General features: G+C 40.4%; 2 protein-coding genes and 13 non-coding genes across 15 annotated transcripts in view; 8 read left to right on the top strand and 7 right to left on the bottom strand.

The window, feature by feature from the left end:
- NUP88 (nucleoporin 88) overlaps nt 1-24,553 on the top strand; it is a 153,038-nt gene that overhangs the window by 81,696 nt on the left and 46,789 nt on the right. The gene's annotated exons all lie outside the window — the stretch shown is intronic.
- The window catches only part of COX4I1 (cytochrome c oxidase subunit 4I1), a 293,476-nt gene that overhangs the window by 247,568 nt on the left and 21,355 nt on the right, over nt 1-24,553 (bottom strand). The window lies entirely within an intron of this gene.
- TRNAS-GCU (transfer RNA serine (anticodon GCU)) lies at nt 19,539-19,620 on the top strand. Its single transcript has one exon. It is a non-coding gene; the product is annotated as a tRNA-Ser (tRNA).
- On the bottom strand, nt 20,134-20,206 carry TRNAT-AGU (transfer RNA threonine (anticodon AGU)). The gene has a single exon. It is a non-coding gene; the product is annotated as a tRNA-Thr (tRNA).
- On the top strand, nt 20,335-20,416 carry TRNAS-GCU (transfer RNA serine (anticodon GCU)). The gene has a single exon. It is a non-coding gene; the product is annotated as a tRNA-Ser (tRNA).
- Nucleotides 20,930-21,002, bottom strand: TRNAT-CGU (transfer RNA threonine (anticodon CGU)). The gene has a single exon. It is a non-coding gene; the product is annotated as a tRNA-Thr (tRNA).
- Nucleotides 21,131-21,212, top strand: TRNAS-GCU (transfer RNA serine (anticodon GCU)). Its single transcript has one exon. It is a non-coding gene; the product is annotated as a tRNA-Ser (tRNA).
- TRNAT-AGU (transfer RNA threonine (anticodon AGU)) lies at nt 21,725-21,797 on the bottom strand. The gene has a single exon. It is a non-coding gene; the product is annotated as a tRNA-Thr (tRNA).
- Nucleotides 21,926-22,007, top strand: TRNAS-GCU (transfer RNA serine (anticodon GCU)). The gene has a single exon. It is a non-coding gene; the product is annotated as a tRNA-Ser (tRNA).
- TRNAT-CGU (transfer RNA threonine (anticodon CGU)) lies at nt 22,521-22,593 on the bottom strand. The gene has a single exon. It is a non-coding gene; the product is annotated as a tRNA-Thr (tRNA).
- TRNAS-GCU (transfer RNA serine (anticodon GCU)) lies at nt 22,722-22,803 on the top strand. The gene has a single exon. It is a non-coding gene; the product is annotated as a tRNA-Ser (tRNA).
- Nucleotides 23,316-23,388, bottom strand: TRNAT-AGU (transfer RNA threonine (anticodon AGU)). The gene has a single exon. It is a non-coding gene; the product is annotated as a tRNA-Thr (tRNA).
- Nucleotides 23,517-23,598, top strand: TRNAS-GCU (transfer RNA serine (anticodon GCU)). The gene has a single exon. It is a non-coding gene; the product is annotated as a tRNA-Ser (tRNA).
- Nucleotides 24,111-24,183, bottom strand: TRNAT-AGU (transfer RNA threonine (anticodon AGU)). Its single transcript has one exon. It is a non-coding gene; the product is annotated as a tRNA-Thr (tRNA).
- TRNAS-GCU (transfer RNA serine (anticodon GCU)) lies at nt 24,312-24,393 on the top strand. Its single transcript has one exon. It is a non-coding gene; the product is annotated as a tRNA-Ser (tRNA).

Here is a 24,553-nt window from a genome sequence, read left to right as displayed (position 1 = left end):
TATCCATGATGACAGTAGCATTGCCTTTGTCAGCTGAGAGAACTACAATATCATTCCTCTTTTTTAATTTATATAATTCAAAACGCTCATCTTTGCTGAGGTTGCTAGCTGGCATCTTAGCGTTTTTGAGGGTTGCAGCGATTTCAGATCTTGCTACGTCTGCAGCGATGTGACCCAGGCCCCTGAGAGCAACGTCTACTTGGGCAATTATATCATTAACTGGTATGTGTTTAGGTGTGACTGCAAAGTTTAGACCTTTAGCTAAAACGGATTTCAGACCATCGGAAATAGAACTGTTACTGCGATTAATTACGACTTTATTAACGTCTAACTTTTTGGTGTGTGGGTCCGGTCTTTTGTTGAAGAGGAGGTTAAATTTGGAAATCAGGTTTTCCTTACATTTGGTCGACATAGTAGCAGCTGAAGAGGCAGTCATATTGTCTACATGTTCCCAATCCGATGTGGACATTATTGCCGTCAATGATAAGTGTGATTTGTAGAGTGTCTTGTCTAACTGATCTAGTTCTGTGCGTATAAGTCTGATTTTTTCTGAGATAAGAGCTAAGCTAGTTTTGAAAATAATTCGTTTCGCATTAGAAGAAGTTACAGTAGCAGAGGTGAGTGTAAATGCGATTGGTATTACCCCAGAGTCGCGGCATCTCTTCAGGAAGGTGAGAGACTCGATCAGCTGAGCTTTCTTGTCCCAGAGTTTGTTGAAGGATCTTAAAGTTATGTGAAAACCCTCCCCGTAGAGGCGATTAAATTTTGATTTAAAGCTTTCGTGACTGCAGTAATTCATATTCTTAGTTTTTTCGGTAAAGTCACGTTGAAGAGAAACAACAAAATAACAAAATATATATAAAACAATAAAAAATTCTCACGACGTTTCGACCATAACTCAAACGGTCATCATCAGGTGTGTCGGTTTGCATAAATGTATTTTGAAAACGGCATATTTATTTATATATTTAAAAAAATAACGTTTGCGTCACGCGCAGCGATTGGCAGTTTGCCCAGGACTAGTCCATCTATTTTTTGAAAAGAGGAGGGGGGAGACGAAATTTGTTTTCATGTATGCTGTCTGAAAGCCACTGTAAGCGTGAACAATCAATCAAGAACTGAAATGATTTATCAAATCTTTCCAATGATTGCTAAGATAGAATCCATCTTCTCGGTTGAAATTGTCTCTGTGCTTGTATATGTGGATAGCCTCATGAACGAATCTCTCATGGAAGCCAGATGGCTTACAAAGAACCTCCGTCTTGGAAAAGTCAATGGCATGTGAGCCTACTGAATTAGAACAATGATCTGCTACGGCCGAGGTGTTGGTCCTACCGTGTTTAAGGTCTGCTTTATGTTCACGAATGCGGTCCGAGATATGGCGTTTGGTTTCTCCAATGTAACTACTACCACAGAGGCAACTCAGTTTGTAGACACCAGGGTATTGTATGTCCGGAATCACATCTTTTACAGACGGAACCAGATCACGGATTTTATGTAATGTGTTGAAACGGACCTGGATCTTGTGTTTATTCAAGATTTTGGAGATCTTTTTTGTGATCCCAGCAATGTAGGGTAAAGTGATGGTTTTGAAAGGCTCCTCAAGAGGGTTCTTCTTCATGGTTTGAGTGATAGCTTTGCGGATTGTATAGTCGGAGTAACCATTAGCCCTAAGAGCTTGGTGTACGTGCTTGAGTTCACTGCTTATGTGTTCCTGGTCGGATATGCATTGGGCTCTATGATACAGAGTCTTGATGAGATAATTCTTCTGTGATGGATGGTGGTGGGAATCCGGTTTCAGATAAGCATCCGTATGGGTAGCTTTCCTGTAGACAGAGTGGCTCATTGAACCATCAGGTCTCTTTTTAATTAGGACATCCAAAAAAGGTATCTTGCCATCTATTTCGACTTCCATGGTAAATCTGATGGCTGGGTGTATGGAATTGATGTGGTCGAAGAATTGGTCTAGAGCAGGCCGGCCCAATGGCCAGATGACAAAAGTGTCATCCACGTACCTCTTCCATAAGGTTGGGCGCAGAGTGGCAGTCTGGATGGCGTCAGTCTCAAATTTCTCCATGAAAATGTTAGCTATAACTGGAGAAAGGGGGGAGCCCATTGGGGTGCCCTCAGTTTGTTTGTAGAAAGTTCCATTCCAAGTGAAGTATGTATTGGTTAAACAGTGTCTCACCAGGGGGGGTACCTCAGTGTTTAGTCCTTGATGAACCAAGTCTTCAATGATTGCAATGGTGTCAGGTACAGGAACCTTGGTGAATAAGGAAACTACATCAAAACTGACAAGCAGGTCGTCTGGGGACAGGGAAATACCCTTGATTGTTGATACCAGGTGAGTAGAATTTTGTACCGCAGAGGTGGTCTTTCCAGTGAAAGGACGCAGGATTTCAGACAAAAAACGAGCTAGTTTGTAGGTGGGGGAGCTGATAGTAGAGACTATGGGACGAAGAGGTGTATCAACTTTATGTATTTTTGGTAAGCCGTATAATCTTGGTGGCCTGGCAGCAGAAGGTTTCAACGAAAACTGTTTAGATTGATCAATTAATGCGGTTGAATCAGAAATTATTTTGTTGGTTTGTGTGACGAGGCTGTTGGTGGGATCTCTTTTTATTTTTGTATAACTACCATCGTCGAGTAATTCTTTAATTTTGTTGTTGTATTCTATTTTATCCATGATGACAGTAGCATTGCCTTTGTCAGCTGAGAGAACTACAATATCATTCCTCTTTTTTAATTTATATAATTCAAAACGCTCATCTTTGCTGAGGTTGCTAGCTGGCATCTTAGCGTTTTTGAGGGTTGCAGCGATTTCAGATCTTGCTACGTCTGCAGCGATGTGACCCAGGCCCCTGAGAGCAACGTCTACTTGGGCAATTATATCATTAACTGGTATGTGTTTAGGTGTGACTGCAAAGTTTAGACCTTTAGCTAAAACGGATTTCAGACCATCGGAAATAGAACTGTTACTGCGATTAATTACGACTTTATTAACGTCTAACTTTTTGGTGTGTGGGTCCGGTCTTTTGTTGAAGAGGAGGTTAAATTTGGAAATCAGGTTTTCCTTACATTTGGTCGACATAGTAGCAGCTGAAGAGGCAGTCATATTGTCTACATGTTCCCAATCCGATGTGGACATTATTGCCGTCAATGATAAGTGTGATTTGTAGAGTGTCTTGTCTAACTGATCTAGTTCTGTGCGTATAAGTCTGATTTTTTCTCAGATAAGAGCTAAGCTAGTTTTGAAAAGAATTCGTTTCGCATTAGAAGAAGTTACAGTAGCAGAGGTGAGTGTAAATGCGATTGGTATTACCCCAGAGTCGCGGCATCTCTTCAGGAAGGTGAGAGACTCGATCAGCTGAGCTTTCTTATCCCGGAGTTTGTTGAAGGATCTTAAAGTTATGTGAAAACCCTCCCCGTAGAGGCGATTAAATTTTGATTTAAAGCTTTCGTGACTGCAGTAATTCATATTCTTAGTTTTTTCGGTAAAGTCACGTTGAAGAGAAACAACAAAATAACAAAATATATATAAAACAATAAAAAATTCTCACGACGTTTCGACCATAACTCAAACGGTCATCATCAGGTGTGTCGGTTTGCATAAATTTATTTTGAAAACGGCATATTTATTTATATATATATAAAAATAACGTTTGCGTCACGCGCAGCGATTGGCAGTTTGCCCAGGACTAGTCCATCTATTTTTTGAAAAGAGGAGGGGGGAGACGAAATTTGTTTTTATGTATGCTGTCTGAAAGCCACTGTAAGCGTGAACAATCAATCAAGAACTGAAATGATTTATCAAATCTTTCCAATGATTGCTAAGATAGAATCCATCTTCTCGGTTGAAATTGTCTCTGTGCTTGTATATGTGGATAGCCTCATGAACGAATCTCTCATGGAAGCCAGATGGCTTACAAAGAACCTCCGTCTTGGAAAAGTCAATGTCATGTGAGCCTACTGAATTAGAACAATGATCTGCTACGGCCGAGGTGTTGGTCCTACCGTGTTTAAGGTCTGCTTTATGTTCACGAATGCGGTCCGAGATATGGCGTTTGGTTTCTCCAATGTAACTACTACCACAGAGGCAACTCAGTTTGTAGACACCAGGGTATTGTATGTCCGGAATCACATCTTTTACAGACGGAACCAGATCACGGATTTTATGTAATGTGTTGAAACGGACCTGGACCTTGTGTTTATTCAAGATTTTGGAGATCTTTTTTGTGATCCCAGCAATGTAGGGTAAAGTGATGGTTTTGAAAGGCTCCTCAAACTAGCTCGTTTTTTGTCTGAAATCCTGCGTCCTTTCACTGGAAAGACCACCTCTGCGGTACAAAATTCTACTCACCTGGTATCAACAATCAAGGGTATTTCCCTGTCCCCAGACGACCTGCTTGTCAGTTTTGATGTAGTTTCCTTATTCACCAAGGTTCCTGTACCTGACACCATTGCAATCATTGAAGACTTGGTTCATCAAGGACTAAACACTGAGGTACCCCCCCTGGTGAGACACTGTTTAACCAATACATACTTCACTTGGAATGGAACTTTCTACAAACAAACTGAGGGCACCCCAATGGGCTCCCCCCTTTCTCCAGTTATAGCTAACATTTTCATGGAGAAATTTGAGACTGACGCCATCCAGACTGCCACTCTGCGCCCAACCTTATGGAAGAGGTACGTGGATGACACTTTTGTCATCTGGCCACATGGCCGGCCTGCTCTAGACCAATTCTTCGACCACATCAATTCCATACACCCAGCCATCAGATTTACCATGGAAGTCGAAATAGATGGCAAGATACCTTTTTTGGATGTCCTAATTAAAAAGAGACCTGATGGTTCAATGAGCCACTCTGTCTACAGGAAAGCTACCCATACGGATGCTTATCTGAAACCGGATTCCCACCACCATCCATCACAGAAGAATTCTCTCATCAAGACTCTGTATCATAGAGCCCAATGCATATCCGACCAGGAACACATAAGCAGTGAACTCAAGCACGTACACCAAGCTCTTAGGGCTAATGGTTACTCCGACTATACAATCCGCAAAGCTATCACTCAAACCATGAAGAAGAACCCTCTTGAGGAGCCTTTCAAAACCATCACTTTACCCTACATTGCTGGGATCACAAAAAAGATCTCCAAAATCTTGAATAAACACAAGGTCCAGGTCCGTTTCAACACATTACATAAAATCCGTGATCTGGTTCCGTCTGTAAAAGATGTGATTCCGGACATACAATACCCTGGTGTCTACAAACTGAGTTGCCTCTGTGGTAGTAGTTACATTGGAGAAACCAAACGCCATATCTCGGACCGCATTCGTGAACATAAAGCAGACCTTAAACACGGTAGGACCAACACCTCGGCCGTAGCAGATCATTGTTCTAATTCAGTAGGCTCACATGCCATTGACTTTTCCAAGATGGAGGTTCTTTGTAAGCCATCTGGCTTCCATGAGAGATTCGTTCATGAGGCTATCCACATATACAAGCACAGAGACAATTTCAACCGAGAAGATGGATTCTATCTTAGCAATCATTGGAAAGATTTGATAAATCATTTCAGTTCTTGATTGATTGTTCACGCTTACAGTGGCTTTCAGACAGCATACATAAAAACAAATTTCGTCTCCCCCCTCCTCTTTTCAAAAAATAGATGGACTAGTCCTGGGCAAACTGCCAATCGCTGCGCGTGACGCAAACGTTATGTTTTTTTTTTATATATAAATAAATAAATATGCCGTTTTCAAAATAAATTTATGCAAACCGACACACCTGATGATGACCGTTTGAGTTATGGTCGAAACGTCGTGAGAATTTTTTATTGTTTTATATATATTTTGTTATTTTGTTGTTTCTCTTCAACGTGACTTTACCGAAAAAAACTAAGAATATGAATTACTGCAGTCACGAAAGCTTTAAATCAAAATTTAATCACCTCTACGGGGAGGGTTTTCACATAACTTTAAGATCCTTCAACAAACTCCGGGATAAGAAAGCTCAGCTGATCGAGTCTCTCACCTTCCTGAAGAGATGCCGCGACTCTGGGGTAATACCAATCGCATTTACACTCACCTCTGCTACTGTAACTTCTTCTAATGCGAAACGAATTCTTTTCAAAACTAGCTTAGCTCTTATCTGAGAAAAAATCAGACTTATACGCACAGAACTAGATCAGTTAGACAAGACACTCTACAAATCACACTTATCATTGACGGCAATAATGTCCACATCGGATTGGGAACATGTAGACAATATGACTGCCTCTTCAGCTGCTACTATGTCGACCAAATGTAAGGAAAACCTGATTTCCAAATTTAACCTCCTCTTCAACAAAAGACCGGACCCACACACCAAAAAGTTAGACGTTAATAAAGTCGTAATTAATCGCAGTAACAGTTCTATTTCCGATGGTCTGAAATCCGTTTTAGCTAAAGGTCTAAACTTTGCAGTCACACCTAAACACATACCAGTTAATGATATAATTGCCCAAGTAGACGTTGCTCTCAGGGGCCTGGGTCACATCGCTGCAGACGTAGCAAGATCTGAAATCGCTGCAACCCTCAAAAACGCTAAGATGCCAGCTAGCAACCTCAGCAAAGATGAGCGTTTTGAATTATATAAATTAAAAAAGAGGAATGATATTGTAGTTCTCTCAGCTGACAAAGGCAATGCTACTGTCATCATGGATAAAATAGAATACAACAACAAAATTAAAGAATTACTCGACGATGGTAGTTATACAAAAATAAAAAGAGATCCCACCAACAGCCTCGTCACACAAACCAACAAAATAATTTCTGATTCAACCGCATTAATTGATCAATCTAAACAGTTTTCGTTGAAACCTTCTGCTGCCAGGCCACCAAGATTATACGGCTTACCAAAAATACATAAAGTTGATACACCTCTTCGTCCCATAGTCTCTACTATCAGCTCCCCCACCTACAAACTAGCTCGTTTTTTGTCTGAAATCCTGCGTCCTTTCACTGGAAAGACCACCTCTGCGGTACAAAATTCTACTCACCTGGTATCAACAATCAAGGGTATTTCCCTGTCCCCAGACGACCTGCTTGTCAGTTTTGATGTAGTTTCCTTATTCACCAAGGTTCCTGTACCTGACACCATTGCAATCATTGAAGACTTGGTTCATCAAGGACTAAACACTGAGGTACCCCCCTGGTGAGACACTGTTTAACCAATACATACTTCACTTGGAATGGAACTTTCTACAAACAAACTGAGGGCACCCCAATGGGCTCCCCCCTTTCTCCAGTTATAGCTAACATTTTCATGGAGAAATTTGAGACTGACGCCATCCAGACTGCCACTCTGCGCCCAACCTTATGGAAGAGGTACGTGGATGACACTTTTGTCATCTGGCCACATGGCCGGCCTGCTCTAGACCAATTCTTCGACCACATCAATTCCATACACCCAGCCATCAGATTTACCATGGAAGTCGAAATAGATGGCAAGATACCTTTTTTGGATGTCCTAATTAAAAAGAGACCTGATGGTTCAATGAGCCACTCTGTCTACAGGAAAGCTACCCATACGGATGCTTATCTGAAACCGGATTCCCACCACCATCCATCACAGAAGAATTCTCTCATCAAGACTCTGTATCATAGAGCCCAATGCATATCCGACCAGGAACACATAAGCAGTGAACTCAAGCACGTACACCAAGCTCTTAGGGCTAATGGTTACTCCGACTATACAATCCGCAAAGCTATCACTCAAACCATGAAGAAGAACCCTCTTGAGGAGCCTTTCAAAACCATCACTTTACCCTACATTGCTGGGATCACAAAAAAGATCTCCAAAATCTTGAATAAACACAAGATCCAGGTCCGTTTCAACACATTACATAAAATCCGTGATCTGGTTCCGTCTGTAAAAGATGTGATTCCGGACATACAATACCCTGGTGTCTACAAACTGAGTTGCCTCTGTGGTAGTAGTTACATTGGAGAAACCAAACGCCATATCTCGGACCGCATTCGTGAACATAAAGCAGACCTTAAACACGGTAGGACCAACACCTCGGCCGTAGCAGATCATTGTTCTAATTCAGTAGGCTCACATGCCATTGACTTTTCCAAGACGGAGGTTCTTTGTAAGCCATCTGGCTTCCATGAGAGATTCGTTCATGAGGCTATCCACATATACAAGCACAGAGACAATTTCAACCGAGAAGATGGATTCTATCTTAGCAATCATTGGAAAGATTTGATAAATCATTTCAGTTCTTGATTGATTGTTCACGCTTACAGTGGCTTTCAGACAGCATACATAAAAACAAATTTCGTCTCCCCCCTCCTCTTTTCAAAAAATAGATGGACTAGTCCTGGGCAAACTGCCAATCGCTGCGCGTGACGCAAACGTTATTTTTTAAATATATAAATAAATAGATGTGCCGTTTTCAAAATAAATTTATGCAAACCGACACACCTGATGATGACCGTTTGAGTTATGGTCGAAACGTCGTGAGAATTTTTTATTGTTTTATATATATTTTGTTATTTTGTTGTTTCTCTTCAACGTGACTTTACCGAAAAAAACTAAGAATATGAATTACTGCAGTCACGAAAGCTTTAAATCAAAATTTAATCGCCTCTACGGGGAGGGTTTTCACATAACTTTAAGATCCTTCAACAAACTCCGGGATAAGAAAGCTCAGCTGATCGAGTCTCTCACCTTCCTGAAGAGATGCCGCGACTCTGGGGTAATACCAATCGCATTTACACTCACCTCTGCTACTGTAACTTCTTCTAATGCGAAACGAATTCTTTTCAAAACTAGCTTAGCTCTTATCTCAGAAAAAATCAGACTTATACGCACAGAACTAGATCAGTTAGACAAGACACTCTACAAATCACACTTATCATTGACGGCAATAATGTCCACATCGGATTGGGAACATGTAGACAATATGACTGCCTCTTCAGCTGCTACTATGTCGACCAAATGTAAGGAAAACCTGATTTCCAAATTTAACCTCCTCTTCAACAAAAGACCGGACCCACACACCAAAAAGTTAGACGTTAATAAAGTCGTAATTAATCGCAGTAACAGTTCTATTTCCGATGGTCTGAAATCCGTTTTAGCTAAAGGTCTAAACTTTGCAGTCACACCTAAACACATACCAGTTAATGATATAATTGCCCAAGTAGACGTTGCTCTCAGGGGCCTGGGTCACATCGCTGCAGACGTAGCAAGATCTGAAATCGCTGCAACCCTCAAAAACGCTAAGATGCCAGCTAGCAACCTCAGCAAAGATGAGCGTTTTGAATTATATAAATTAAAAAAGAGGAATGATATTGTAGTTCTCTCAGCTGACAAAGGCAATGCTACTGTCATCATGGATAAAATAGAATACAACAACAAAATTAAAGAATTACTCGACGATGGTAGTTATACAAAAATAAAAAGAGATCCCACCAACAGCCTCGTCACACAAACCAACAAAATAATTTCTGATTCAACCGCATTAATTGATCAATCTAAACAGTTTTCGTTGAAACCTTCTGCTGCCAGGCCACCAAGATTATACGGCTTACCAAAAATACATAAAGTTGATACACCTTTTCGTCCCATAGTCTCTACTATCAGCTCCCCCACCTACAAACTAGCTCGTTTTTTGTCTGAAATCCTGCGTCCTTTCACTGGAAAGACCACCTCTGCGGTAAAAAATTCTACTCACCTGGTATCAACAATCAAGGGTATTTCCCTGTCCCCAGACGACCTGCTTGTCAGTTTTGATGTAGTTTCCTTATTCACCAAGGTTCCTGTACCTGACACCATTGCAATCATTGAAGACTTGGTTCATCAAGGACTAAACACTGAGGTACCCCCCCTGGTGAGACACTGTTTAACCAATACATACTTCACTTGGAATGGAACTTTCTACAAACAAACTGAGGGCACCCCAATGGGCTCCCCCCTTTCTCCAGTTATAGCTAACATTTTCATGGAGAAATTTGAGACTGACGCCATCCAGACTGCCACTCTGCGCCCAACCTTATGGAAGAGGTACGTGGATGACACTTTTGTCATCTGGCCACATGGCCGGCCTGCTCTAGACCAATTCTTCGACCACATCAATTCCATACACCCAGCCATCAGATTTACCATGGAAGTCGAAATAGATGGCAAGATACCTTTTTTGGATGTCCTAATTAAAAAGAGACCTGATGGTTCAATGAGCCACTCTGTCTACAGGAAAGCTACCCATACGGATGCTTATCTGAAACCGGATTCCCACCACCATCCATCACAGAAGAATTCTCTCATCAAGACTCTGTATCATAGAGCCCAATGCATATCCGACCAGGAACACATAAGCAGTGAACTCAAGCACGTACACCAAGCTCTTAGGGCTAATGGTTACTCCGACTATACAATCCGCAAAGCTATCACTCAAACCATGAAGAAGAACCCTCTTGAGGAGCCTTTCAAAACCATCACTTTACCCTACATTGCTGGGATCACAAAAAAGATCTCCAAAATCTTGAATAAACACAAGATCCAGGTCCGTTTCAACACATTACATAAAATCCGTGATCTGGTTCCGTCTGTAAAAGATGTGATTCCGGACATACAATACCCTGGTGTCTACAAACTGAGTTGCCTCTGTGGTAGTAGTTACATTGGAGAAACCAAACGCCATATCTCGGACCGCATTCGTGAACATAAAGCAGACCTTAAACACGGTAGGACCAACACCTCGGCCGTAGCAGATCATTGTTCTAATTCAGTAGGCTCACATGCCATTGACTTTTCCAAGACGGAGGTTCTTTGTAAGCCATCTGGCTTCCATGAGAGATTCGTTCATGAGGCTATCCACATATACAAGCACAGAGACAATTTCAACCGAGAAGATGGATTCTATCTTAGCAATCATTGGAAAGATTTGATAAATCATTTCAGTTCTTGATTGATTGTTCACGCTTACAGTGGCTTTCAGACAGCATACATAAAAACAAATTTCGTCTCCCCCCTCCTCTTTTCAAAAAATAGATGGACTAGTCCTGGGCAAACTGCCAATCGCTGCGCGTGACGCAAACGTTATTTTTTTAAATATATAAATAAATAAATGTGCCGTTTTCAAAATAAATTTATGCAAACCGACACACCTGATGATGACCGTTTGAGTTATGGTCGAAACGTCGTGAGAATTTTTTATTGTTTTATATATATTTTGTTATTTTGTTGTTTCTCTTCAACATGACTTTACCGAAAAAAACTAAGAATATGAATTACTGCAGTCACGAAAGCTTTAAATCAAAATTTAATCGCCTCTACGGGGAGGGTTTTCACATAACTTTAAGATCCTTCAACAAACTCCGGGATAAGAAAGCTCAGCTGATCGAGTCTCTCACCTTCCTGAAGAGATGCCGCGACTCTGGGGTAATACCAATCGCATTTACACTCACCTCTGCTACTGTAACTTCTTCTAATGCGAAACGAATTCTTTTCAAAACTAGCTTAGCTCTTATCTCAGAAAAAATCAGACTTATACGCACAGAACTAGATCAGTTAGACAAGACACTCTACAAATCACACTTATCATTGACGGGAATAATGTCCACATCGGATTGGGAACATGTAGACAATATGACTGCCTCTTCAGCTGCTACTATGTCGACCAAATGTAAGGAAAACCTGATTTCCAAATTTAACCTCCTCTTCAACAAAAGACCGGACCCACACACCAAAAAGTTAGACGTTAATAAAGTCGTAATTAATCGCAGTAACAGTTCTATTTCCGATGGTCTGAAATCCGTTTTAGCTAAAGGTCTAAACTTTGCAGTCACACCTAAACACATACCAGTTAATGATATAATTGCCCAAGTAGACGTTGCTCTCAGGGGCCTGGGTCACATCGCTGCAGACGTAGCAAGATCTGAAATCGCTGCAACCCTCAAAAACGCTAAGATGCCAGCTAGCAACCTCAGCAAAGATGAGCGTTTTGAATTATATAAATTAAAAAAGAGGAATGATATTGTAGTTCTCTCAGCTGACAAAGGCAATGCTACTGTCATCATGGATAAAATAGAATACAACAACAAAATTAAAGAATTACTCGACGATGGTAGTTATACAAAAATAAAAAGAGATCCCACCAACAGCCTCGTCACACAAACCAACAAAATAATTTCTGATTCAACCGCATTAATTGATCAATCTAAACAGTTTTCGTTGAAACCTTCTGCTGCCAGGCCACCAAGATTATACGGCTTACCAAAAATACATAAAGTTGATACACCTCTTCGTCCCATAGTCTCTACTATCAGCTCCCCCACCTACAAACTAGCTCGTTTTTTGTCTGAAATCCTGCGTCCTTTCACTGGAAAGACCACCTCTGCGGTACAAAATTCTACTCACCTGGTATCAACAATCAAGGGTATTTCCCTGTCCCCAGACGACCTGCTTGTCAGTTTTGATGTAGTTTCCTTATTCACCAAGGTTCCTGTACCTGACACCATTGCAATCATTGAAGACTTGGTTCATCAAGGACTAAACACTGAGGTACCCCCCCTGGTGAGACACTGTTTAACCAATACATACTTCACTTGGAATGGAACTTTCTACAAACAAACTGAGGGCACCCCAATGGGCTCCCCCCTTTCTCCAGTTATAGCTAACATTTTCATGGAGAAATTTGAGACTGACGCCATCCAGACTGCCACTCTGCGCCCAACCTTATGGAAGAGGTACGTGGATGACACTTTTGTCATCTGGCCACATGGCCGGCCTGCTCTAGACCAATTCTTCGACCACATCAATTCCATACACCCAGCCATCAGATTTACCATGGAAGTCGAAATAGATGGCAAGATACCTTTTTTGGATGTCCTAATTAAAAAGAGACCTGATGGTTCAATGAGCCACTCTGTCTACAGGAAAGCTACCCATACGGATGCTTATCTGAAACCGGATTCCCACCACCATCCATCACAGAAGAATTCTCTCATCAAGACTCTGTATCATAGAGCCCAATGCATATCCGACCAGGAACACATAAGCAGTGAACTCAAGCACGTACACCAAGCTCTTAGGGCTAATGGTTACTCCGACTATACAATCCGCAAAGCTATCACTCAAACCATGAAGAAGAACCCTCTTGAGGAGCCTTTCAAAACCATCACTTTACCCTACATTGCTGGGATCACAAAAAAGATCTCCAAAATCTTGAATAAACACAAGATCCAGGTCCGTTTCAACACATTACATAAAATCCGTGATCTGGTTCCGTCTGTAAAAGATGTGATTCCGGACATACAATACCCTGGTGTCTACAAACTGAGTTGCCTCTGTGGTAGTAGTTACATTGGAGAAACCAAACGCCATATCTCGGACCGCATTCGTGAACATAAAGCAGACCTTAAACACGGTAGGACCAACACCTCGGCCGTAGCAGATCATTGTTCTAATTCAGTAGGCTCACATGCCATTGACTTTTCCAAGACGGAGGTTCTTTGTAAGCCATCTGGCTTCCATGAGAGATTCGTTCATGAGGCTATCCACATATACAAGCACAGAGACAATTTCAACCGAGAAGATGGATTCTATCTTAGCAATCATTGGAAAGATTTGATAAATCATTTCAGTTCTTGATTGATTGTTCACGCTTACAGTGGCTTTCAGACAGCATACATAAAAACAAATTTCGTCTCCCCCCTCCTCTTTTCAAAAAATAGATGGACTAGTCCTGGGCAAACTGCCAATCGCTGCGCGTGACGCAAACGTTATTTTTTTAAATATATAAATAAATAAATGTGCCGTTTTCAAAATAAATTTATGCAAACCGACACACCTGATGATGACCGTTTGAGTTATGGTCGAAACGTCGTGAGAATTTTTTATTGTTTTATATATATTTTGTTATTTTGTTGTTTCTCTTCAACGTGACTTTACCGAAAAAACTAAGAATATGAATTACTGCAGTCACGAAAGCTTTAAATCAAAATTTAATCGCCTCTACGGGGAGGGTTTTCACATAACTTTAAGATCCTTCAACAAACTCCGGGATAAGAAAGCTCAGCTGATCGAGTCTCTCACCTTCCTGAAGAGATGCCGCGACTCTGGGGTAATACCAATCGCATTTACACTCACCTCTGCTACTGTAACTTCTTCTAATGCGAAACGAATTCTTTTCAAAACTAGCTTAGCTCTTATCTCAGAAAAAATCAGACTTATACGCACAGAACTAGATCAGTTAGACAAGACACTCTACAAATCACACTTATCATTGACGGCAATAATGTCCACATCGGATTGGGAACATGTAGACAATATGACTGCCTCTTCAGCTGCTACTATGTCGACCAAATGTAAGGAAAACCTGATTTCCAAATTTAACCTCCTCTTCAACAAAAGACCGGACCCACACACCAAAAAGTTAGACGTTAATAAAGTCGTAATTAATCGCAGTAACAGTTCTATTTCCGATGGTCTGAAATCCGTTTTAGCTAAAGGTCTAAACTTTGCAGTCACACCTAAACACATACCAGTTAATGATATAATTGCCCAAGTAGACGTTGCTCTCAGGGGCCTGGGTCACATCGCTGCAGACGTAGCAAGATCTGAAATCGCTGCAACCCTCAAAAACGCTAAGATGCCAGCTAGCAACCTCAGCAAAGATGAGCGTTTTGAATTATATAAATTAAAAAAGAGGAATGATATTGTAGTTCTCTCAGCTGACAAAGGCAATGCTACTGTCATCATGGATAAAATAGAATACAACAACAAAATTAAAGAATTACTCGACGATGGTAGTTATACAAAAATAAAAAGAGATCCCACCAACAGCCTCGTCACACAAACCAACAAAATAATTTCTGATTCAACCGCATTAATTGATCAATCTAAACAGTTTTCGTTGAAACCTTCTGCTGCCAGGCCACCAAGATTATACGGCTTACCAAAAATACATAAAGTTGATACACCTCTTCGTCCCATAGTCTCTACTATCAGCTCCCCCACCTACAAACTAGCTCGTTTTTTGTCTGAAATCCTGCGTCCTTTCACTGGAAAGACCACCTCTGCGGTACAAAATTCTACTCACCTGGTATCAACAATCAAGGGTATTTCCCTGTCCCCAGACGACCTGCTTGTCAGTTTTGATGTAGTTTCCTTATTCACCAAGGTTCCTGTACCTGACACCATTGCAATCATTGAAGACTTGGTTCATCAAGGACTAAACACTGAGGTACCCCCCCTGGTGAGACACTGTTTAACCAATACATACTTCACTTGGAATGGAACTTTCTACAAACAAACTGAGGGCACCCCAATGGGCTCCCCCCTTTCTCCAGTTATAGCTAACATTTTCATGGAGAAATTTGAGACTGACGCCATCCAGACTGCCACTCTGCGCCCAACCTTATGGAAGAGGTACGTGGATGACACTTTTGTCATCTGGCCACATGGCCGGCCTGCTCTAGACCAATTCTTCGACCACATCAATTCCATACACCCAGCCATCAGATTTACCATGGAAGTCGAAATAGATGGCAAGATACCTTTTTTGGATGTCCTAATTAAAAAGAGACCTGATGGTTCAATGAGCCACTCTGTCTACAGGAAAGCTACCCATACGGATGCTTATCTGAAACCGGATTCCCACCACCATCCATCACAGAAGAATTCTCTCATCAAGACTCTGTATCATAGAGCCCAATGCATATCCGACCAGGAACACATAAGCAGTGAACTCAAGCACGTACACCAAGCTCTTAGGGCTAATGGTTACTCCGACTATACAATCCGCAAAGCTATCACTCAAACCATGAAGAAGAACCCTCTTGAGGAGCCTTTCAAAACCATCACTTTACCCTACATTGCTGGGATCACAAAAAAGATCTCCAAAATCTTGAATAAACACAAGATCCAGGTCCGTTTCAACACATTACATAAAATCCGTGATCTGGTTCCGTCTGTAAAAGATGTGATTCTGGACATACAATACCCTGGTGTCTACAAACTGAGTGGCCTCTGTGGTAGTAGTTACATTGGAGAAACCAAACGCCATATCTCGGACCGAATTCGTGAACATAAAGCAGACCTTAAACACGGTAGGACCAACACCTCGGCCGTAGCAGATCATTGTTCTAATTCAGTAGGCTCACATGCCATTGACTTTTCCAAGACGGAGGTTCTTTGTAAGCCATCTGGCTTCCATGAGAGATTCGTTCATGAGGCTATCCACATATACAAGCACAGAGACAATTTCAACCGAGAAGATGGATTCTATCTTAGCAATCATTGGAAAGATTTGATAAATCATTTCAGTTCTTGATTGATTGTTCACGCTTACAGTGGCTTTCAGACAGCATACATAAAAACAAATTTCGTCTCCCCCCTCCTCTTTTCAAAAAATAGATGGACTAGTCCTGGGCAAACTGCCAATCGCTGCGCGTGACGCAAACGTTATTTTTTTTAAATATATAAATAAATAAATGTGCCGTTTTCAAAATAAATTTATGCAAACCGACACACCTGATGATGACCGTTTGAGTTATGGTCGAAACGTCGTGAGAATTTTTTATTGTTTTATATATATTTTGTTATTTTGTTGTTTCTCTTCAACGTGACTTTACCGAAAAAAACTAAGAATATGAATTACTGCAGTCACGAAAGCTTTAAATCAAAATTTAATCGCCTCTACGGGGAGGGTTTTCACATAACTTTAAGATCCTTCAACAAACTCCGGGATAAGAAAGCTCAGCTGATCGAGTCTCTCACCTTCCTGAAGAGATGCCGCGACTCTGGGGTAATACCAATCGCATTTACACTCACCTCTGCTACTGTAACTTCTTCTAATGCGAAACGAATTCTTTTCAAAACTAGCTTAGCTCTTATCTCAGAAAAAATCAGACTTATACGCACAGAACTAGATCAGTTAGACAAGACACTCTACAAATCACACTTATCATTGACGGCAATAATGTCCACATCGGATTGGGAACATGTAGACAATATGACTGCCTCTTCAGCTGCTACTATGTCGACCAAATGTAAGGAAAACCTGATTTCCAAATTTAACCTCCTCTTCAACAAAAGACCGGACCCACACACCAAAAAGTTAGACGTTAATAAAGTCGTAATTAATCGCAGTAACAGTTCTATTTCCGATGGTCTGAAATCCGTTTTAGCTAAAGGTCTAAACTTTGCAGTCACACCTAAACACATACCAGTTAATGATATAATTGCCCAAGTAGACGTTGCTCTCAGGGGCCTGGGTCACATCGCTGCAGACGTAGCAAGATCTGAAATCGCTGCAACCCTCAAAAACGCTAAGATGCCAGCTAGCAACCTCAGCAAAGATGAGCGTTTTGAATTATATAAATTAAAAAAGAGGAATGATATTGTAGTTCTCTCAGCTGACAAAGGCAATGCTACTGTCATCATGGATAAAATAGAATACAACAACAAAATTAAAGAATTACTCGACGATGGTAGTTATACAAAAATAAAAAGAGATCCCACCAACAGCCTCGTCACACAAACCAACAAAATAATTTCTGATTCAACCGCATTAATTGATCAATCTAAACAGTTTTCGTTGAAACCTTCTGCTGCCAGGCCACCAAGATTATACGGCTTACCAAAAATACATAAAGTTGATACACCTCTTCGTCCCATAGTCTCTACTATCAGCTCCCCCACCTACAAACTAGCTCGTTTTTTGTCTGAAATCCTGCGTCCTTTCACTGGAAAGACCACCTCTGCGGTACAAAATTCTACTCACCTGGTATCAATAATCAAGGGTATTTCCCTGTCCCCAGACGACCTGCTTGTCAGTTTTGATGTAGTTTCCTTATTCACCAAGGTTCCTGTACCTGACACCATTGCAATCATTGAAGACTTGGTTCATCAAGGACTAAACACTGAGGTACCCCCCCTGGTGAGACACTGTTTAACCAATACATACTTCACTTGGAATGGAACTTTCTACAAACAAACTGAGGGCACCCCAATGGGCTCCCCCCTTTCTCCAGTTATAGCTAACATTTTCATGGAGAAATTTGAGACTGACGCCATCCAGACTGCCACTCTGCGCCCAACCTTATGGAAGAGGTACGTGGATGACACTTTTGTCATCTGGCCACATGGCCGGCCTGCTCTAGACCAATTCTTCGACCACATCAATTCCATACACCCAGCCATCAGATTTACCATGGAAGTCGAAATAGATGGCAAGATACCTTTTTTGGATGTCCTAATTAAAAAGAGACCTGATGGTTCAATGAGCCACTCTGTCTACAGGAAAGCTACCCATACGGATGCTTATCTGAAACCGGATTCCCACCACCATCCATCACAGAAGAATTCTCTCATCAAGACTCTGTATCATAGAGCCCAATGCATATCCGACCAGGAACACATAAGCAGTGAACTCAAGCACGTACACCAAGCTCTTAGGGCTAATGGTTACTCCGACTATACAATCCGCAAAGCTATCACTCAAACCATGAAGAAGAACCCTCTTGAGGAGCCTTTCAAAACCATCACTTTACCCTACATTGCTGGGATCACAAAAAAGATCTCCAAAATCTTGAATAAACACAAGATCCAGGTCCGTTTCAACACATTACATAAAATCCGTGATCTGGTTCCGTCTGTAAAAGATGTGATTCTGGACATACAATACCCTGGTGTCTACAAACTGAGTTGCCTCTGTGGTAGTAGTTACATTGGAGAAACCAAACGCCATATCTCGGACCGAATTCGTGAACATAAAGCAGACCTTAAACACGGTAGGACCAACACCTCGGCCGTAGCAGATCATTGTTCTAATTCAGTAGGCTCACATGCCATTGACTTTTCCAAGACGGAGGTTCTTTGTAAGCCATCTGGCTTCCATGAGAGATTCGTTCATGAGGCTATCCACATATACAAGCACAGAGACAATTTCAACCGAGAAGATGGATTCTATCTTAGCAATCATTGGAAAGATTTGATAAATCATTTCAGTTCTTGATTGATTGTTCACGCTTACAGTGGCTTTCAGACAGCATACATAAAAACAAATTTCGTCTCCCCCCTCCTCTTTTCAAAAAATAGATGGACTAGTCCTGGGCAAACTGCCAATCGCTGCGCGTGACGCAAACGTTATTTTTTTTAAATATATAAATAAATAAATGTGCCTTTTCAAAATAAATTTATGCAAACCGACACACCTGATGATGACCGTTTGAGTTATGGTCGAAACGTGAGAATTTTTTTATTGTTTTATATATATTTTGTTATTTTGTTGTTTCTCTTCAACGTGACTTTACCGAAAAAACTAAGAATACCAGATAGTTACTTGGATTATTAACCCGTGATGCACTCATGCAGAATCATTGCATAAAATATCTCAATGAGGCACCACTGGGATTTGAACCCAGGATCTCCTGTTGGCAACATGTGACAAGGTGGCAACATGTGATATTTCAATGAGGCATCACTGGGATTTGAACCCAGGATCTCCTGTTGGCAACATGTGATAAGGTGGCAACATGTGATAAGGTGGCCGAGTGGTTAAGGCGATGGACTGCTAATCCATTGTGCTCTGCACGCATGGGTTCGAAGCTCATCCTTGTCGATTTGCTCTTTTTTGAGAAAAATCTAGAGAAGCCATTTTTATGTCACTGATCGGCGATTATCAAACAAATTTAACAGCTATACGAAATGTGATGATGAGAAATAATACCGCATTAAGATTGGTCATACGTTTAAATCAGAGGTGATTTGGCTGATTCCTGAAGTTGAAAAACTATAAATCCATCGTTCTCCACATGAATAGTTGCAATCACCTTGTTTACTTCACAAGTATCAATATGGATATTGCATCTGAATTGGAAAATCTCAAAATAGGTCGCATTGGGAAATGAATACATTTATGTTACCAAACAAAACAAATACATACAAGATCAATTTCTAGAAATAAGTAGCGCACAGGATTTGAACTTGGCACCCATAGGGGCATTTAATGTTGTGATGGAAAAACAAGTCTCCTTAACTTTTCTATAGAAGTCAAACTCAATTACCAGATAGTTACTTGGATTATTAACCCGTGATGCACTCATGCAGAATCATTGCATAAAATATCTCAATGAGGCACCACTGGGATTTGAACCCAGGATCTCCTGTTTACTAGACAGGCGCTTTACCAACTAAGCCATGGCGCCATATTCCTGTACGTTATTTCTCAAGTTTCCAATCCTACTGGCAAATTCCTAGAAACTCCGATAAAAATGTTGATGCATTAAAAGAATACATTTATTTTTGACATTAGTTATAAATCATGGCAACATGTGATAAGGTGGCCGAGTGGTTAAGGCGATGGACTGCTAATCCATTGTGCTCTGCACGCATGGGTTCGAATCCCATCCTTGTCGATTTGCTCATTTTTGAGTAAAATCTAGAGAAGCCATTTTTATGTCACTGATCGGCGATTATCAAACAAATTTAGCAGCTATACGAAATGTGATGATGAGAAATAATACCGCATTAAGTTTGGTCATACGTTTAAATCAGAAGTTATTTGGCTGAATCCTGAAGGTGAAAAACTATAAATCCATCGTTCTCCACATGAATAGTTGCAATCACCTTGTTTACTTCACAAGTATAAATATGGATATTGCATCTGAATTGGAAAATCTCAAAATAGGTCGCATTGGGAAATGAATACATTTATGTTACCAAACAAAGCAAATACATACATGATCAATTTCTAGAAATAAATAGCGCACAGGATTTGAACTTGGCACCCATAGGGGCATTTAATGTTGTGATGGAAAAACAAGTCTCCTTAACTTTTCTATAGAAGTCAAACTCAATTACCAGATAGTTACTTGGATTATTAACCCGTGATGCACTCATGCAGAATCATTGCATAAAATATCTCGATGAGGCACCACTGGGATTTGAACCCAGGATCTCCTGTTTACGAGACAGGCGCTTTACCAACTAAGCCATGGCGCCATATTCCTGTACGTTATTTCTCAAGTTTCCAATCCTACTGGCAAATTCCTAGAAACTCCGATAAAAATATTGATGCATTAAAAGAATACATTTATTTTTGACATTAGTTGTAAATCATGGCAACATGTGATAAGGTGGCCGAGTGGTTAAGGCGCTGGACTGCTAATCCATTGTACTCTGCCCTCATGGGTTCGAATCCCATCCTTGTCGATTTGCTCTTTTTTGAGTAAAATCTAGAGAAGCCATTTTTATGTCACTGATCGGCGATTATCAAACAAATTTAGCAGCTTTAAGAAATGTGATGATGAGAAATAATACCGCATTAAGTGTGTCATACGTTTAAATCAGAAGTGATTTGGCTGAATCCTCAAGCTGAAAAACTATAAATCCATCGTTCTCCACGTGAATAGTTGCAATCACCTTGTTTACTTCACAAGTATAAATATGGATATTGCATCTGAATTGGAAAATCTCAAAATATGTCGCATTGGGAAATGAATACATTTATGTTACCAAACAAAACAAATACATACATGATCAATTTCTAGAAATAAATAGCGCACAGGATTTGTACTTGGCACCCATAGGGGCATTTAATGTTGTGATGGAAAAACAAGTCTCCTTAACTTTTCTATAGAAGTCAAACTCAATTACCAGATAGTTACTTGGATTATTAACCCCTGATGCACTCATGCAGAATCATTGCATAAAATATCTCAATGAGGCACCACTGGGATTTGAACCCAGGATCTCCTGTTTACTAGACAGGCGCTTTACCAACTAAGCCATGGCGCCGTATTGCTGTACGTTATTTCTCAAGTTTCCAATCCTACTGGCAAATTCCTAGAAACTCCGATAAAAATGTTGATGCATTTAAAGAATACATTTATTTTTGACATTAGTTGTAAATCATGGCAACATGTGATAAGGTGGCCGAGTGGTTAAGGCGATGGACTGCTAATCCATTGTGCTCTGCACGCATGGGTTCGAATCCCATCCTTGTCGATTTGCTCTTTTTTGAGTAAAATCTAGAGAAGCCATTTTTATGTCACTGATCGGCGATTATCAAACAAATTTAGCAGCTATACGAAATGTGATGATGAGAAATAATACCGCATTAAGTTTGGTCATACGTTTAAATCAGAAGTTATTTGGCTGAATCCTGAAGGTGAAAAACTATAAATCCATCGTTCTCCACATGAATAGTTGCAATCACCTTGTTTACTTCACAAGTATAAATATGGATATTGCATCTGAATTGGAAAATCTCAAAATAGGTCGCATTGGGAAATGAATACGTTTATGTTACCAAACAAAGCAAATACATACATGATCAATTTCTAGAAATAAATAGCGCACAGGATTTGAACTTGGCACCCATAGGGGCATTTAATGTTGTGATGGAAAAACAAGTCTCCTTAACTTTTCTATAGAAGTCAAACTCAATTACCAGATAGTTACTTGGATTATTAACCCGTGATGCACTCATGCAGAATCATTGCATAAAATATCTCGATGAGGCACCACTGGGATTTGAACCCAGGATCTCCTGTTTACGAGACAGGCGCTTTACCAACTAAGCCATGGCGCCATATTCCTGTACGTTATTTCTCAAGTTTCCAATCCTACTGGCAAATTCCTAGAAACTCCGATAAAAATGTTGATGCATTAAAAGAATACATTTATTTTTGACATTAGTTGTAAATCATGGCAACATGTGATAAGGTGGCCGAGTGGTTAAGGCGCTGGACTGCTAATCCATTGTACTCTGCCCTCATGGGTTCGAATCCCATCCTTGTCGATTTGCTCTTTTTTGAGTAAAATCTAGAGAAGCCATTTTTATGTCACTGATCGGCGATTATCAAACAAATTTAGCAGCTTTAAGAAATGTGATGATGAGAAATAATACCGCATTAAGTGTGTCATACGTTTAAATCAGAAGTGATCTGGCTGAATCCTCAAGCTGAAAAACTATAAATCCATCGTTCTCCACGTGAATAGTTGCAATCACCTTGTTTACTTCACAAGTATAAATATGGATATTGCATCTGAATTGGAAAATCTCAAAATAGGTCGCATTGGGAAATGAATACATTTATGTTACCAAACAAAACAAATACATACATGATCAATTTCTAGAAATAAATAGCGCACAGGATTTGAACTTGGCACCCATAGGGGCATTTAATGTTGTGATGGAAAAACAAGTCTCCTTAACTTTTCTATAGAAGTCAAACTCAATTACCAGATAGTTACTTGGATTATTAACCCGTGATGCACTCATGCAGAATCATTGCATAAAATATCTCAATGAGGCACCACTGGGATTTGAACCCAGGATCTCCTGTTTACTAGACAGGCGCTTTACCAACTAAGCCATGGCGCCGTATTGCTGTACGTTATTTCTCAAGTTTCCAATCCTACTGGCAAATTCCTAGAAACTCCGATAAAAATGTTGATGCATTAAAAGAATACATTTATTTTTGACATTAGTTGTAAATCATGGCAACATGTGATAAGGTGGCCGAGTGGTTAAGGCGATGGACTGCTAATCCATTGTGCTCTGCACGCATGGGTTCGAATCCCATCCTTGTCGATTTGCTCTTTTTTGAGTAAAATCTAGAGAAGCCATTTTTATGTCACTGATCGGCGATTATCAAACAAATTTAGCAGCTTTAAGAAATGTGATGATGAGAAATAATACCGCATTAAGTGTGTCATACGTTTAAATCAGAAGTGATCTGGCTGAATCCTCAAGCTGAAAAACTATAAATCCATCGTTCTCCACGTGAATAGTTGCAATCACCTTGTTTACTTCACAAGTATAAATATGGATATTGCATCTGAATTGGAAAATCTCAAAATAGGTCGCATTGGGAAATGAATACATTTATGTTACCAAACAAAACAAATACATACATGATCAATTTCTAGAAATAAATAGCGCACAGGATTTGAACTTGGCACCCATAGGGGCATTTAATGTTGTGATGGAAAAACAAGTCTCCTTAACTTTTCTATAGAAGTCAAACTCAATTACCAGATAGTTACTTGGATTATTAACCCGTGATGCACTCATGCAGAATCATTGCATAAAATATCTCAATGAGGCACCACTGGGATTTGAACCCAGGATCTCCTGTTTACTAGACAGGCGCTTTACCAACTAAGCCATGGCGCCGTATTGCTGTACGTTATTTCTCAAGTTTCCAATCCTACTGGCAAATTCCTAGAAACTCCGATAAAAATGTTGATGCATTAAAAGAATACATTTATTTTTGACATTAGTTGTAAATCATGGCAACATGTGATAAGGTGGCCGAGTGGTTAAGGCGATGGACTGCTAATCCATTGTGCTCTGCACGCATGGGTTCGAATCCCATCCTTGTCGATTTGCTCTTTTTTGAGTAAAATCTAGAGAAGCCATTTTTATGTCACTGATCGGCGATTATCAAACAAATTTAGCAGCTATACGAAATGTGATGATGAGAAATAATACCGCATTAAGTTTGGTCATACGTTTAAATCAGAAGTTATTTGGCTGAATCCTG

The sequence above is a fragment of the Petromyzon marinus genome, chromosome 54, assembly GCF_048934315.1.
Source record: "Petromyzon marinus isolate PM22_M1 ecotype Great Lakes invasive population chromosome 54, UKy_Petmar_22M1.pri1.0, whole genome shotgun sequence".
NCBI classification, from domain to species: Eukaryota; Metazoa; Chordata; class Hyperoartia; order Petromyzontiformes; family Petromyzontidae; genus Petromyzon; species Petromyzon marinus.
Note: the sequence above shows the minus strand (reverse complement) of the source record. Positions and strands in the feature narration are given on the sequence as shown.